Below are 16,748 nucleotides of genomic sequence, written 5' to 3' on the forward strand. Positions count from 1 at the left end.
ATATTGGGGTTTGGAGAAGGAATCGAACATGGGTTGGCAATGGAAAAGAAATAGAGAAACTGAGAAGGTGATTGTGATGGTTTTACAGTGGTAGTGAGAGAGACAAACGGCGGTGAAGGGTCTGTGGAAGGAAGAATTAAGATTTCTTTCTTCTGAAAGAGTTAAGGTTAATGAATGATAATGGTAAATTTATTTAGTCATTTCATTTTATAAAAGAAATTTAATAATTTTTTAACAGAAGTCAAGATTTAAGTTAGTCAACTCGGGTCAACGTCATTTCCAATTACCAAATCCTAAATTGGACAAAAATTAGACCAAACACCAATTTTGGATAAAATGTAAGTATCAAAAACTAAATAACCCACAAAAAATCATTTAGCAACTTAGAAAATATTAATCATAAATCTTAAATTACTTCACATAATTTTTTTTCCTATACAATTAAATCAGACATCCAAAACTTCACAATACAACATTAATCACAAATTTCAGACACCCGCATGATACACAATTACAAACACGTAATTATTGTTAGGATAATTTTGATCAATTACAAAAGTACATTCCACCAAATACATAAGAAAATTCTTTAACTAAAGAAGAATGCATCAAAGTTTTCAACAAGCTATGACTGCTGTCGGAAATGGAAAATTATATTAAGAGTGGATCTCTTCAATTATTATATCAATTGACTCCACCATCTCAAATATATTTACTAGGTTGATCTTAGGAAAAAGAATGGCTTGGAGAAAATATATCATTTTTCGCAAATAAATAAAGACTCACACCTCACCAGCTTAGCTTAGCTTAGAGCAACTGCAGTGGACGAGTAAACCCAAATATTTGGTCCAGTGGGCTGGCGCAGTGGGATGGACTATCGATCAAAATTTGATCAAAGAGTAAAAACCAGACCAAATTTGGTCGGCGACCAAGACCAAACCAAAATATAGTCAGGCGTTTATATAATCTCCGCCTACACCACGGACGTTGATATAGTCTACGCCACTCATCAGGCACTCGTATAGTTAACGCCCAACGAACAGGCGTTGGTAAAATGTACGCCTGGATGGGGCGTTGGTTAAACGTACGCCCCGTCGGGCGTACGTAAAGTTAACGCGGACATCAAGCGTTTATATTCTTAACGCCTAAAGAGAGGCGTTTATATAGTCAACGCCTAAAGTTTTAAAACTTTAGGAAACTTGCTTGGGGCGTTGTCTTTATCAACGCCCCATTTTTTTTTTTTTTTTCATTTTGAACCCGGGCGAACGTATAATTTCCGTCCCACACACCAGGCGTTGTTATAGTTCACGCCCCATACCAGGCGTTATCTTTATCAACGCCCATAGCAGGCGTTATCTTTAACAACGCCCCATGCCAGGCGATGAAGCGGACTTTATATCAACGCGCGACCAAATTTACTCGTCACCCGCTACGCCACTGGACGGACTAAACCCAAATTTGATCTTTTTTTTTTAGTCTTTGATCTTTAGTTATACTCGCACCACTGTGGACGCTCTTAAAGAACAAGTCCACCCACTTGGGTAGAAAAGGGATCCAAAGGCATTAAATAAATGGATGCAGAATAACTAAGACAGATAAGTAGTACAAGAATGAAGTGTCAAATGCATGAGATGAACGAAAAATCTATGATTAAACATAAGTACACTGCATGATATAACAGAACCGTAAAACAAAGGACCAAAGTTTAGAAATAGTCACTCCTCATGAGGCATATTGGGTTTGATCTAGACGGTGGCACGGCCTATTTCTACTTATATATAGATCTGGTGATACATACAGTCATATATTTCTAGTTCATCGTGTCATTTGACAGCGGTAGTCACATTCATATCCTTACAAATTTGATATTTTTTTCTTTAAGCCAATAACAATATGGTGAAATAAAAATGATACACACTGCTCCGGTGATCAAAATAGTAATAATAAGTTAATAAGAAAAACAGTTTATTAGTAGCGTTATGATCATTCTCCCGAGTGATCTAGTTAAAAATGACGTCTAGTAAAAAAAAGTGAGGTGGTGGACTTAACAGATACAATTAGAGAATATACCAGCGAGAAAAGATCGTAGCTAAATATGTTTTTCTATCTCTCTCATCAACTGGCTCATCCTATCTACCATTTTTGGTGGAGGGTTATTTTCTTGTTAACAGTGATAGTCACCATAGTTCCACAAGTACTCCATGTGATTCTTAATTTGCACGTAAAATTTAATTTGATATAACTGAACAACAAAAAGAATTTTGTTAGAGCATTGTTCGATCGAACTCACAAGTGTTGCTATATCAAGCTTGTTGTCAAATTTAGTTATCAGAACTATATCTTGGTTTATGGTCTACAATTAGTTAAGTCTCGGTCTAGGATAGTGGTAATTGAGAAACAAACCAGTCATCATTTGCGTTCTACCGTTTGAAGGCGAAGATCAACCGAAGCTTTGGGAGATCATCAACAAAAAGTAAGTGAAGACTGAACCACCTATTTCTCAAGTTATTCACTTTTCTATCCTTGAGACGTTTGTCGCATAACTAATTAGACTAGCTTGCATAGACAAGAATTTCGAGTCGAGAACTAATTATTTAGTTTACAAATTTCTCGTAATATATTGACTAAGCTTAATGAACATTTGTTCATACTTGATCAATTTGGGTGGAGAACAATTTATTGTTCGGAACCAAATCATGATTCAAGTTTGTCATTCGAAAATAGCATGGAACAGTGATATGTGTCATTGATGTTATTCAGGAATGTTTCAAATTAATTTATAAAAATATAGAACTACTATATTCAGAATACAAGACAGGGTTATCAGTCTTACAAACTGAGAAAACTGTTATATGTTTGAAGCCATATTACATGTACTTGTAAACTTAGCGGAGTAGCTATATATCGACTTTCAGATTTGTGTGATAGGCATATTCGAATGCACATCATGGGAAAATATGTTTGTTTCGTTATCTGGGTAAGTGTGCATATTCTTATGCAAACCATTTTGGAACTGTGGTAGAAAAAAGTATTCAAACTGGTATGCGAACCAATAAAATTATATGTTCTAGAACCAGTTTAGTACCCAAGCCAGTACGCAAACTGAAAAGGTTCTGTGAACTCCGGAACCGGTAAAAGTCTTAAGAGCAAACCGGTACGTGAACTGAAAAAGTTCTGTCAAATCCGGAACTTAGTGTTGCACCTAAGTTTACAAATCGGTCCGCGTACCATGACTCAGCCGATTCACGAACGACTCAAGTTACTTTGTGCATTTACTAACTATGTTGATAAGCACGTAAGTGCTACATTTTATACCCATATTTATACTAGCTAGGACTCGACATCTTTGCTAATGATACCATTTTAGTGTTTTTGTAGAAAGTACAAGTGAATTCTGATCATCTGGAAAATAAACGGCTAAAGTTGGAGATTAAAAAGCGTTTGTGACAAAGCCACATGCTCGGCTACATCAGTTCACAAGCATTTGCATCAACTCCCCTTGGGCCTTGCTAATGATGAGACGTGGCCACTTACTCAATGCCAGGGACAACACACAAACTGAATTGTATTTGTTCATTCAAGCTGGCACGTGAAACTCCACTTGCACCATACCTTGTTTCTTTATTAAACAGAAGAAGGAAAATTCAATTTCTTATTCAAGTTGATGAAGACGAGAACTAAGTAGACTTGGGTGTCTGCCTTCGTCATCGATTACATGGGTTAGTGGCAGGAAATCAGTGCAGGCAGTCGCGGGTTTGGTTCTCCAGAACTGGTGGTGGCAGTCGGCTGAAATGATGTTGCCGTGAATATAGAGATATGGCCTGAAATGATCTTGATCGGGTAGGATGCATGATGTTTGGCTGCTGGCGTTGGTTATGGCAGCTGTAAGGTAGTGCTTCAGTCGTGCATGGAGATGTTTACGGGATGATAGTCAGCCAAGCTTTCATGATCTATTGAGTTCGGTTGATTTGATGAGTACTGCGACAACAATGGATTTCGGAGATCGATTCTGCATCGAGTAGTCTGTGTGTTGTCAAACGACAGTGTTAAATGAGCTGTGCAGGGTGGTGATTATTGCAACATTAGCTCTTGCAGATTTGCAAGCCGTTGAGGAAGAAAGGAAGTTGGCACTGCGGCCGGAAGAGATGCTCAACTGGCTAGAGAACAACTCGTTGCAACTGGTGATGCAGATGGTAGAAGTTAGCTGCGTTCGATGCAGCTGGCGTTTGTTGCTGCGACTGGTTAATTCATGATCGAGAAATTAGAGATGATTTTGAGGGCAGTGATGGTGTTTATGTTGAACTGATGCTTGCAGCTGTGTTCGATGGGTATTCTCCAGTGGTGAAGAAAAGTGGTGTTTTTGCTGGTACTCGAATACGTTTGCCTGAGATGCTCTAGTGGAGTTAGTGATATAAAGCTGGTGGAGCCGGCGACTTGAATCTGTGTTGGGTCGACTGAAAGTGATGTTGCGGTCGAAGTCAAGAAAGAACCTGCATTTGGCAAGGAGCAGTTGGTGTTCGAATTGCAATTGGCAGCAACAGATCAGGGAGGAAATGAAGACGAACTCTAAGTGGTGTTGTATCAGCTGAACTATCTACGGACTAAACTGAGATGGCATTTGGTTAAGCTGTGTGCAGTCGGTGGTGGAAGTAAGTATTGAAAGCTGAGTTGTGAATGTAAGATGGCAGCAAATGTTAAGGTCGTGTTAGCCAAGTGCTGTGGGAGTAATTTGTTCTAGCTGTTGCTGCCGGTGGAGATGGGTATGCCCTTGATTCGAACTGAAGCTGGGATTATTAGCGAAGAACTGGTGATCAAGACGAGTTTGTTATCTAGATGATCAACTGTAATGGGTTTACTGATGATTGGAAAGAGTTGATCCATGTAGACTGAATTTTCTATGTTGTGGTTGAATTGGTTTCGGTTAGTAAATAAGATGGTGGCGTTGTACGTGGTAGAGTGGGACGTATGAACTTCTGCCGATCCATAGTGCAGCAGCGAAGATGAAGAACGTCAGCCCGAACTGGGAGATGAGAATGAATCGGCAGTGTAGAAGTTGCTCAATATGCTGATGTTGACTAGAGTGTTAGGTACAGGGAAGATGAGTTAGTTTTGCTGCCATTATAGTATGGCTGGTTTGTACCTCGAACTCTCGGTCTCAATTATACAGTAAGTTGGCAGCAGCAAACAGTGAGAAGTGGCAGTGCAGAGAAGTTGAGACGTTGACAATGACTGAAATTGGTCTTCAAGGTGAATCTGTATGTGTTAGACAACAAACAAAAAGCAGGGACCTGATGCTCAGTGATTGTACGAGTCCGCTGGGGTACATGGTGTTTTCGTTGAGCAGGAGGAAATGGGGAAGAATTCAGAGCAGTTTTATGGTCGAGTTTAGCCATGAAGAAGTGATGCTATGGACCTGTGGGGCTCGATTTATTGAAGTGATGACGAGATTATAAAGACAGTGAAAATGGAGGATTGTCTCGCAGTGCAGAAAGATGCTCAGTTGCTCATGAAATAGGGGTTGGCTGAGCTGGTTTGAAAGAAGGTGGAGAAATGTTGTCGCCAGTGCATTAAGCACAGATTGTGGAGATTGCATGGATTGTACTGGTGTTGATTTGGTGTCTGCATAGAGAGCTCGAGGTGGAGAATGAACTGAATTCTGTGGCGGAAAGTCAGACACGAGACTCGATTTGCTGTCATTAATAGAGGAGTATATACTGATCGTGTTTGCATGAATGGAGATGGGAATGAAGACCAATTCTAAGTGGTACTACGGGGTTCAAGTTGGGCTGGTTCTGAGAAGCAAGTTGGTGGTGCGTTTCAGGTGAATAAGTTTAGACGGACAGAGATGACTTGGCCTGACTAGTCGCTGGAACTGTGCAGCCGATGGGTGACCAAATTGGAACGGACAAGGAATAGAATGATGTGGCCTGAGTTTGCACGGATTTGGGAATTTGGCTGAAGCGTTTGTTGCTGCGACAAGTTATGCCGGGGATGATCGAAGTGAGCTTTCGTTGCTGCTATGACCCTGACGAGATTCAGATGGCAGGAGCAGGAGCAGGGTGAAGACACTTAGCCGGGCAAAGTGGGTTGGGGTCTCAAACTCTCAATCGGTGACGCAGTTTAAAAGTTTAAAATTTTAGATTTGTCATAAATTTTTTTGATCCTCTCTTATGTATATATATATCCGTTAAATAGTTTTTGGTTAAAAATAGAATGAAGATAAATAGGATTGATATTAAAATGATTTGTTTCCTATTATAAAGATTTCATTTAAGATTTTCTTAAATTGATTATTTTAAAAATAGTTTTGTGAGTATAAAAATTAAGGGTATATTTGAGAGTTTGACTAAAAAATATGACTATAAATAGAAGCTGGACAGAATTTTAGGACAGACGAAAATAGAATAAAGGACAGAAAATTTAGGAAAGAGGGAGTAGTCTATTTTCATAAAAAAGAGAAGGATTGATTAATAACATACTGAAAAAATAAGAATCCCTGACCAACTCAAACACAAAAACACTTTAAAAGAATAAGTTTAAACTTCATAAAATAAAATAACTACATTAACTAATTGGAAGCCTAACAAGCTAAGCTCCAATAACATAATACTAAATTAAATGAACAGGTTGTTGTGCTAGCCTACCAACAAATCCAATGGATAACCTAGGCAAAGGAATCGAAACGGATGGAAACTGAGATTGTGTCACGAGAAGACAAGCTAACTCTACCTTCCATATTAGTTCCTTTAATATTATATGAAAGCATGAAACTTTGAAAACGAGATGACCAGCTAAGCTGGGTTTCCAAAAAGTGAACGATAGAATTCGACCAAACTCTTTTCATATGCCTACGGATTTACCCGGTATCTGATCTCTTGAGCTTCAATTTCAAGGTCGACTTCGGCCTCTAATTTGGTTAAATCAACATCCCAAACATCATCATCAGCTTCTAAAACAGTTAGCATCTTTCTCATAATTCTAATTTCTCTATCGTCTGGCAACGATATCTCACCTTTATCCAACAAAGTTTCAACAGTCGATTCAAATCCCGCATCAATTTTCCTCATGTCTGTCATTATTTCCCTAAAATACTGCATCTGATTTGTATCTTCCATCGTTTTCTCAAGAGAATCCGTTGATCTCTTAAAAAACTCCACTGTGTGCTTAAGAGCTTTCCTAAGATCTTCGCTTATTGCCACTGAATCTGTTGATTGATTAAGACTTTTCACTGTATCTGCCATTGATTATCCGATATTATAAATTTCTCTATATGATATATCACAGCGTTACCCTAGTATATATATAGAGAGATGAGAAATTAAGATATCTCAAAATACCTAGGAAACCGTTAACTTGTTTGACAAGGATTGCGATTGTTATTTGTTTTGGATAATAGTCCCACTGAAACCAAACCCCTAACAACCAGGCTTGGGTTTAGAATGTTTTCCAGAATATCCTAATCATATAAGCTTTGAGAAACCTACTAGAAACCGTAAAATAAAAATATTCCTAATCATATATAGACAAGGTAATGTACTGCTGCTTTCTAGGTACATCATTGGTCTTATATAAATACACCACTGACAATAAAAACGACAGGTACCTAGTTTAAGGATATGGATAAGAATCGCTTGGATTGGGATAATTTCTGATTGAAATAGCTCAGGAAATACTGTCTCGCCTACCAGCTGAATCCGCGTTAAAATGCAAACAAGTATCAAAGACGTGGAAAACTTTCTTCAGCCATATGCAAGAGGGTATGATTTTCGCAATCGGGTTAAACCGAAAAGAAAACCGAAATCTCAGACTATACTATGCACCTCATGACGTAATTGATATGCATAGTGGTGTCAAGAAAGCGAAGAAATACTATAACATTGTAATGATGGTCCATCATCCTCCCATTAAAAACAGATTTCACATAAACCCCTCTAAAAAATACAAAGACGTCATTGCTGGCTCATGCAACGGTCTGGTTTGCATCACTCTTCCTAACGGTGTTATAGATGATCCTGTTTACATACTTAACCCGTTTACAAGAGAATCTGTTAACCTCCCCAGGTTAACATTAATAGGTAATGAAACTGGATTAGTAGTGAGTGGATTTGGATTTCATTCAACTAGAGAACACAAGGTTGTTAGAATCTACTACCCAAACCAAAATGTCTCTTTTGGACATGTAGAAGTTTACACTCTGGGTGGTGGCACGGGTTGGAGAAATAAAGGAGATATTACCTACTCATTATGTCCATCACCTGCCGTCCTTGTCGACGGGGGTTCTTTATTGGATAGCCTACAAGGAAATGACAATTGTAGGTTTCAATTTGGCAGATGAAAAGTTCAGGTTATTACTTCCAGCCCCAGCTTGTTTATATATGGATAAACTTGCATCCAATAATAATTTGCATTCAGTCCAAGAATGTTATCGGATCAAAGTATTGAGAGGGTGTTTATGTGTTGTACATTACGTGCGAGCAAGTAAAGGTGTTTTTCTAATGAATAAGGCCAGTCAAAGTATTGACATATGCTTCTTTAAAAAGAATGTAGATGGTCATCAAGATAAGAATTTGGGATCCAAGTGCAGTTATTGGAGTTGGAGAAGAACATTTAGTATAGGCCATGGGAATATTGAGGATGTCTATGATCCATTTTTTGTAACAGAGAAGAATAAAGTTCTACTGTGGTGCAACAAGTCGGATCTTGTGTGTTTTGATCCGAAAGATTTATCTTCAAAGGTGATTATTAAGGATGATACTTCTTTGGGTTTGAAGTATTTTAGTGCAATCCGGCACATAAATACATTTGTTCGTTGAAAGCTTTAGAAGGGAAAAAATGCACCGTGCAAGAATGGGACGGTAAGGAAACGTTAGATGAACTGCGGAAAGTACGACAACCACAAGAAACTAGAGAAATTTGCTTTCTTCCCGGAGCTATAATCTATATGCGCGTAGGATTTATTGTTTTTATAATTAGCTTTTTATGTTGTTTATCTAATCCAGAACCTCCTAAACAAAAAAACTGAATAGAAAAGGGAAAAAAACAACAACCAATTATTCTTGTCGCGATTAATACAGTTATTTTGCTATTATATAAAAAGTATTATATTAACTAGTTGGAAGCCTAACAAGCTAAGCTCCAACAACGTACAATTACATTACTTGAACAAGTTGCCGTGTTAATCTACACGCGAGCCTTATGAGTAACCTAGTCACGGGAGCCGAAACGGATGGTGGGGCTGAGATTGTATCACAAGAGGGCAAGCTAACACTATCTTCCATGTTAATTCTTATAATATTAGGCCATTAGAGACTCGAACATGGGACCTCCTGAAACACATGAAATTTTGGGAAACTGGATGACCAACTGAGCTAGATACAGGGAAGGATCTTACCATACAGGGAAGGATCTTACCATCACTCGTAAAAACAGAACACAGAAAATCAGGTGGATTATCAACCCATATACAAGATATATATTCATTAGCCGCCTTTTTAGACAAAATATCAGCATCAAAGTCACCCTTAATGATGTTAAAAAAAAACTGATCAAAACATTGAGACATGTGGAGAATGTCTCGCAACATGCCTTGGAAGCACCAAATACCAGTATAAGTTTGCTGACACAAGTCAACTGTATATTGCGAATCGCTTTCAACAATTAGCTTCCCGACTCCAATGTTTCTGGCCAACTGTAGTTCATCTCTAGTGCCCCACAACTCAACAACATTATTGGAGTTACAGTGAATTTACTACGCAAAAGCATCCATAAAATGTCCATCATCTTCACGGAAAATACCTCTACTTGCATGTCCTGCATCATTCGAAGATTCATCGACATTCAACTTAACATAGCCATCATTAGGAGGTAATAAACGAACATAAATTGGCTCCTCGTGAGCAACAGTGAGGCTATTAATAGTGGCTCGAGAATACACATAAGCAGCATTATAAGCAGTGTGAATAACAGTCCTCCAATCAAAAGTTTTATTAGAATAAATAAGACTGTTTCGATTACACCAGATCTTCCAAAGGATGAAAGGAAAAGAACTGCCCAACAAACGACATCATGTGCAGCACTATAATTAATAGTCTGCACAAGCCAATCTACCGACAGATTAGAAGACTGAATATTGATTCGATAAGCATCGGAGAAAGCAGACCATATATGTATAACCCTTTGAGAAGTGAGAACGAGATGTGAAATAGTGTCCTCCTCACAATAACAAAGAGGACAGATACTAGAGATATCCAGTCCTCTACGCCGCATATTATCCATTACTAAAGTCCGACCATGAGCCAATAACCACAAAAAAATGCTTAACATGGGCATCGCGCTTGAGCTGCCATAAAGTTTTCCACTTGCATTCCATAGAAGATGAAACTCCCTGATTTTGTACTAACCAATTATTACAAGATTTGACAGAAACCACGACATCCTTGTTATGGGTCTAGACTCGAAAATCAGGAGAACTGACCCAAAGGAATCGCTCGAATGTTATCTATTAACTAAGTGGGGGAAAACATGGTCTATAGCAGAAAGATTCCAAGCATGAGTATCTTGATCAATAAGAGATGAAACTCTCATTACAGGACAAGTTGGATCCACACTATCAATGAGCAGTAATATAGGTCTATCCGAGCACCATGCATCTCACCAAACATCTACTTTTTACCCATTACCGATATCCCATTTGAGTCCAGTTTTAATAATGTCCTTAGTGTTGGGGTTTTATTCCGTATACAAAACTATATTGCTGAAAATGAACTTTAGGTGAAAGTTTTTGAAGCAGAAACAGTGATCTAAAGCTGTCAAAATGGTGGCTAAAGGGAATTTTCGGGTTTGGAATGTTTTTCCAAGGTTTAATTGGATTAGCAAAATTGTATGACGTTTTTTGTAGGAGGGTTTTCCAAGTTTAGGGTTTCCTAATTAAGGTGCGAGTCTATTTTTAGGAGTTCTAAGACTTGGGGAGCAAGGATTTGTCTACTATATAAGAGGGATTATATTGTGAGTAGAAATTCAATTTCTTTGATAATCCTCTCTTTATGAGAGTGTACGGGTCAAAAACGTTGTGTCATACAATGGTTGGTGATAGGGAAAAATCTATGTGAGAAGAGAGACTTGTAGTGAGAACGGGTATGGGAGAAATCTAGGGTTTCCATGGTTCATATGAGAGAAGCTAGAATTCATGGTGTTCTTCATGTTCTTGTCTAAAGTCGAAGCAACCATGGCGGTGGAAGTTTATGGAAGAATAAGAACAAAGGAAGAGGTAAACTCTTCGTAATATGTCTTGTTGTTTCTAACGTTTAACGTTAGTGGGTTATATAACTAGTTGACTATATGATGTGTGACGATCTAATAACTTGTTATGATAATGTTGATTCTCGGGGTGGTTTTGGCCGTGGATGTAGCCAACAAAGGTGAACCACGTAATATTTGTGTCGTTGTGATTGTCTATTATCGTATTGATCGTATATTCTTACTAGTGTTATCCGATCATGCTAATCTAAAGATATAAGTAAAGGATTCGAGCTAAGATATCTAAAGTAGGATGTTTCATGGAATTTACCTCTATGGAAGCATACCGGTTCGAGATGAACGTAACCTCAATTTCCACGACAAGTGGTGCGGCAAGCATGGATAAGATGGCAATGATTCGGTAATTTAAACAAGAAATTCCAAGGAAGAGAAAGTTTTGGTTCATAGAGGAATGATATAGTTCGTGAAGATGATGAGTAAATCAAGGTCGAACAAAGAATATGACGTCATCAAGAAAGATTCGACAACTTTGTTTGATGTCACTATCATTAGTGTTGAATGTGTTTTCTTTGCAAGAGAAGATCGTTCATGGGTTCAACTGGAGTTTGCAAATATTGTCAGGAGAATTTTTTGAATCATGATGGTGCTAAGTGACAATTGTTCATACACAAAATATGAAGATTGTATCAATTTTTTCCACATGGAGGATGACTCAAGATTGTTAGTTCTTGGAGTTGATGAAATCCTTCTGGAATTGTTTGAATGACTCAGTTCAAACAATGTCAAGTGTTAGACATGTGTTGAAGAAAAAGTATTCTATGAAGGTGGGATAATGAGTGCTCATGACGAAGAAGTAGTTTGATACAAGTCATGCAGAAATTTTTATAAAACCTCGAGAAAATCTTAGAGAAGATAGTACTCAACACGATAGAAGATCAGAACACGCAACTACAGAAAAAATAATTAGGTCTGGCTTCACAATCCCAAATAAAGTCTTTAAGTCGTTAACCTACGAGGTTTTGAGGAAAACCTAAGGTTAAAGGAGAATCGACCCTAGTCGCAACTAGTAGCACACATGAGGTGCGGAGATTAGGTTTCCTAGTTGCTAGAGTTCTCCCTTATATAGTTTTCAAATCATGTTTTGCAATTTAAGTTACCTTGGTAACAAAGCATTCAATATTCACCCTTAGATGAAAACCTGATTAAACTCAAGCCAATATACTTAGACAGTTATATCAACTTGGTTTGTTACACACAATTGAAATGTACCCTCATTTAGGTTTGGGTAACCGTACCTAAACGTGTACACCTTGTTGGTTTATTCATAATCAACCAAAGTTAACCACATGAGCACTTTATTCTCAACCGTATTCATCTCCACCCATACTAGTTCAAATGACTCAAATGAAACTAGTTCTTTGGAGTTGATTCAATTGCTATATCTCATAGAAGTATACAAGACACAATTGAACCAAGATCGGTTTTTGTTGATTCACATAAATCAACCATGAAAAACTATAACCACGGTTTTCAAGTGATTGCATTCCTTATAATTTATTGTAAAGTTTGTATTATAAAACCTAATTAGAACATATCTCATTAAGGTATGCAAATGGGTAACAAAACCTTAATGACCCGGACTAGAGTTGGCTTCGCCAGTATGTGAACAAGTGCGCATACCTAAAGTTATATCAAACTCCAGAAGAAAATTTCGGACCCATACCTTACTCAAGTACGCGTACGGGTACGTGTACTGGGTACTCGAATTTTCATAAACCAATGGGTACGTATACGGCTAAGCATACTATGGCTCCCAGACATGGATTACACACATGCAAGTACGCACACTATGTAAACCAATAGATGTTTTATTCTCATTTTCAATTACTAAAACATTCTTATAGGACCACAATAGTTGTTTACCACGAACTAAAGTATCAAAGCAATTTTCAGATAATCGAAATTATGATCAATCATGAAATATTCCGAGTCACATAACTCGGGAATTTTCATATGACCATCTTTTGACTTTCGTCAAGTATGCAAGATGAACTTGGTTGAAGCTAAAATCTTATCATCACATATTTCGAGAAATATGTATGCGAGTTAAAACTCATCTCGAAATATCAATTTTGCATAAAAGAAATCTTTATAGCTAAATGACTGTGTCTCAAGAAGGAGATAGATTAAATGGACTTTTCAAGTGAAAAATGAGTTCAAGTCTCCACATACCTTTTATCGAAGAAGGTCCACAAGTTCCTCTTGATAGTTCTTCGTATTCAATCGATGAACTTCGTGAAGTGTAGGCTCAACCACACTTTCTATCCTATCCGAGACTTAGCTATATGTAGACCAGAAATCAAGACTTATAGTTTTGACAATTAATATTTACAAACAAGCTTGAGATATCAACACTTGCGAGTTCAACCGAGCAGTGCTCTAACAAGTAGCGCTATAGAAAATATGTCATGAAAAGATAAATTTCAAGCAGTAATCACCATAAAAAATAACTTGCTTACAATAAAAGCAAAATATTCCAGAAGTTGTTCATGTATAACAAAAAAATTGGAATGTGCATTTTGGTTAAGGTGGAAGAACAAAACAAATAATTTTATATGCATAATTTGAGAAGAATTGACTTATTATATGAACATTGTGGATTTGATGAAGTATTTTAATTTATTTATAGTATGTTTTTTTTTTTTACGAAAATTAGTGATTATTTGTTTATATTTTCGTTGGACCTCTACGATTCAACATTTTTAGTCATTAACTCATTTAGCGAGGTTATTCATTTACCCCTTTCGCCTATATCCAGACCGAAGAAAATAATTCATTTGGAGAGGTTATTCATTATCGATCATTCAATAGGAGAAATTACTCACTTGGCGAGGTTAGATTGTATTTTGGTTTGAATAATTATTTTACTTTATTTTTTTGACGGAAGAGGCAGTGCCTCATAATTTCATTGATAGGAAATTTTATAAACATAATCAATTACATCAAAAATAAAATGGAAGGAAGTAAGTAGTACCAAAATTACAGATTTTGAAACTTAAAATGTAAACCCAAAGTTGTATTATTCCGCGTTCCATCGACGAAAATGACGTTTCAAAATCTGTAATTTTGGGTTTACTATTCCGTGTTCCATTTTAATGGAAGGAAGTAAGTAGTACCAACTTTCCGTTTAAACCATTTTGATCGCTGATCAACAAATTCTTGATCCTCAACATTATATATGTTAAATGCTTCCACAATAGTGAAGTAATTAATAATCCCAAATTGACATCATTACGATCAATATCAGTCTTATTTTCCGATTTAGATTGTCGTATTTCATAATATACTTGATAACGATGCAACAACACCACCAATAAATACCATGGCTAACAAAAAATAAATTTGGACAGCATGAGGAAGCCATCGGATCGATCAAAAAAACAAATATATACATATAAAAAATCTAAGAATTGTTGTTTGGAACAACAATTCATTTTATTTATCTAGTAATGCAAACTAAGTACTAATTGCATCCAAATCTAATCGGAGGATCTGAAAAATTCAGACCAAATCTAGTAGATTTGAAATACAATGAAAAAAATTTGATAAGGTTTGTGAAGATGGAGAATCTTTTTTTCCAGAGAGAAGGGAAAAACGGTTGAAGGAGAGAAAGAAACTCGACCGTACCTTATTATATATTTGAAGTAATATGGCTTGAATAAATTGAAATGTGATTCCATTCAAACGAAAAATGAAATAATTTTAACATAAATAATTTTTCGTTTAATATTAAGTTATTTTTAGAACAAGTCTTATGGTGGAATTCATCATATTCCAAGTGTGGAAAAGTTGTGGAATGTCAAATCTATTGTCTTCCAAATTGGTGTTTTCCATGAAAAGTCCAAACAGTGTTCCACAGTTTCGCGGAATGGTCCGTGGAATCCATGGTAGTGCTAATCATGTTAGCGTAAAACGCTATTCTGAATCGCTTTTTTTTTATCCGTAGGTTTAAAATGAGCCACTGAAAATCTAATGGCTGAGAAAAAAAACGCTAATCTTTATAACATTTAGCGCTATTCTGATTACCGCTCAACGCTATTAAGATTAACGTTTTTATTGTTCCACCACTACATTTGTATTTCCATCCACAGTTCTAAATGCAGAGATGACGTGGAAGATAGAAGATACAACTCTACCATCGGTTCAAAAACGGGTGACCAAGTTAAGTATTTTCAGTGGGTACCTACTCTAGACTGGGACTCGGTCTGCTTGCCTGCCCCCTTGTTATCCACATCTTGGTCTTAAGCTTAGGTTGCCACTCGACGAGAAGTTCACTCCTGGGGTGACCACTATGCTATTACATACTACCTCTGTCGCTGCATACTAAAAAGTGCAGCCAACGGTTTGAACGGGGAAAAAGATTCTCCCTTAGAGCGTCCACAGTGGTACGATCAAAACCAAAGATCAAAGACCAAAACAAACGATCAAATTTGAGTTTAGTCTGTAGTGTCACGTTAAGGCAGTGGAGTATATTTAGTCGGGCGGATGTATAATCCACGCTTGCATGTGGAGCGTTGGTATAATCTTCGTTTGGGCCGGGCGGAGATATAATTAACGCTGCTTGTGGAGCGTTGATAAAGAATACGCTTGTTGTGGGGCGTACATATATTTCACGCTCGGAGAAGGGGCGTTTGTATAATCTACGCCTGGTGTGGCGAACGTATAATCAACGCCTGAATGAAGCGTTTGTATAATCAACGCCTGACGTGGGGCGGACGTATAATCAACGCCTGTATCAGGCGTACGTATAATCAACGCCTGACGTGGGGCGGACGTATAATCAACGCCTGTATCAGGCGTACGTATAATCAACGCCTGTATCAGGCGTACGTATAATCAACGCCTGACGTGGGGCGGACGTATAATCAACGCCTATATCAGGCGTACGTATAATCAACGCCTGTATCAGGCGAACGTATAATCAACGCCTGTTTTGAGGCGTAAGTATAATCAACGCCTGTTTGAGGCGAACGTATAATCAACGCCTGACGTGGGGCGTACGTATAATCAACGCCTCCTCTTCTCTCAGGCGTACGTATAATCAACGCTTGGTTTGCAGGCGTACGTATAGTGTTGGACTTCCATTAACACACGTATCTAGCACGTGTGGCATTAAAGCCCGGCCAATCTCTAACCACCACGTATAGCCCACGTGTTCACTTTCCCTTTACCCTAATCTTCTCCGTCTTCTTCTTTTCTTTTCTACCTCCTCTTTGTTTCTTTGTTTCTACCGCCCACAAACACAACACAGCTTCTTAACAAAAACATCACAGTGAAGAGCAGTAAAAGAAAAGAAAAAACCAAGATACTTGATGAACCCGGGTTAAAAAAGAGGTATGTTTTTTTTTCTTAATCTCTTTTGTTTTATCCATATTGTTTGTATAATTTATTTAGGGTTTTATTTGTTAAAATTAGTTTATCTAAAGTTTGGT

The sequence above is a fragment of the Papaver somniferum genome, chromosome 11 (genome assembly GCF_003573695.1).
Source record: "Papaver somniferum cultivar HN1 chromosome 11, ASM357369v1, whole genome shotgun sequence".
Taxonomy (NCBI): Eukaryota; Viridiplantae; Streptophyta; class Magnoliopsida; order Ranunculales; family Papaveraceae; genus Papaver; species Papaver somniferum.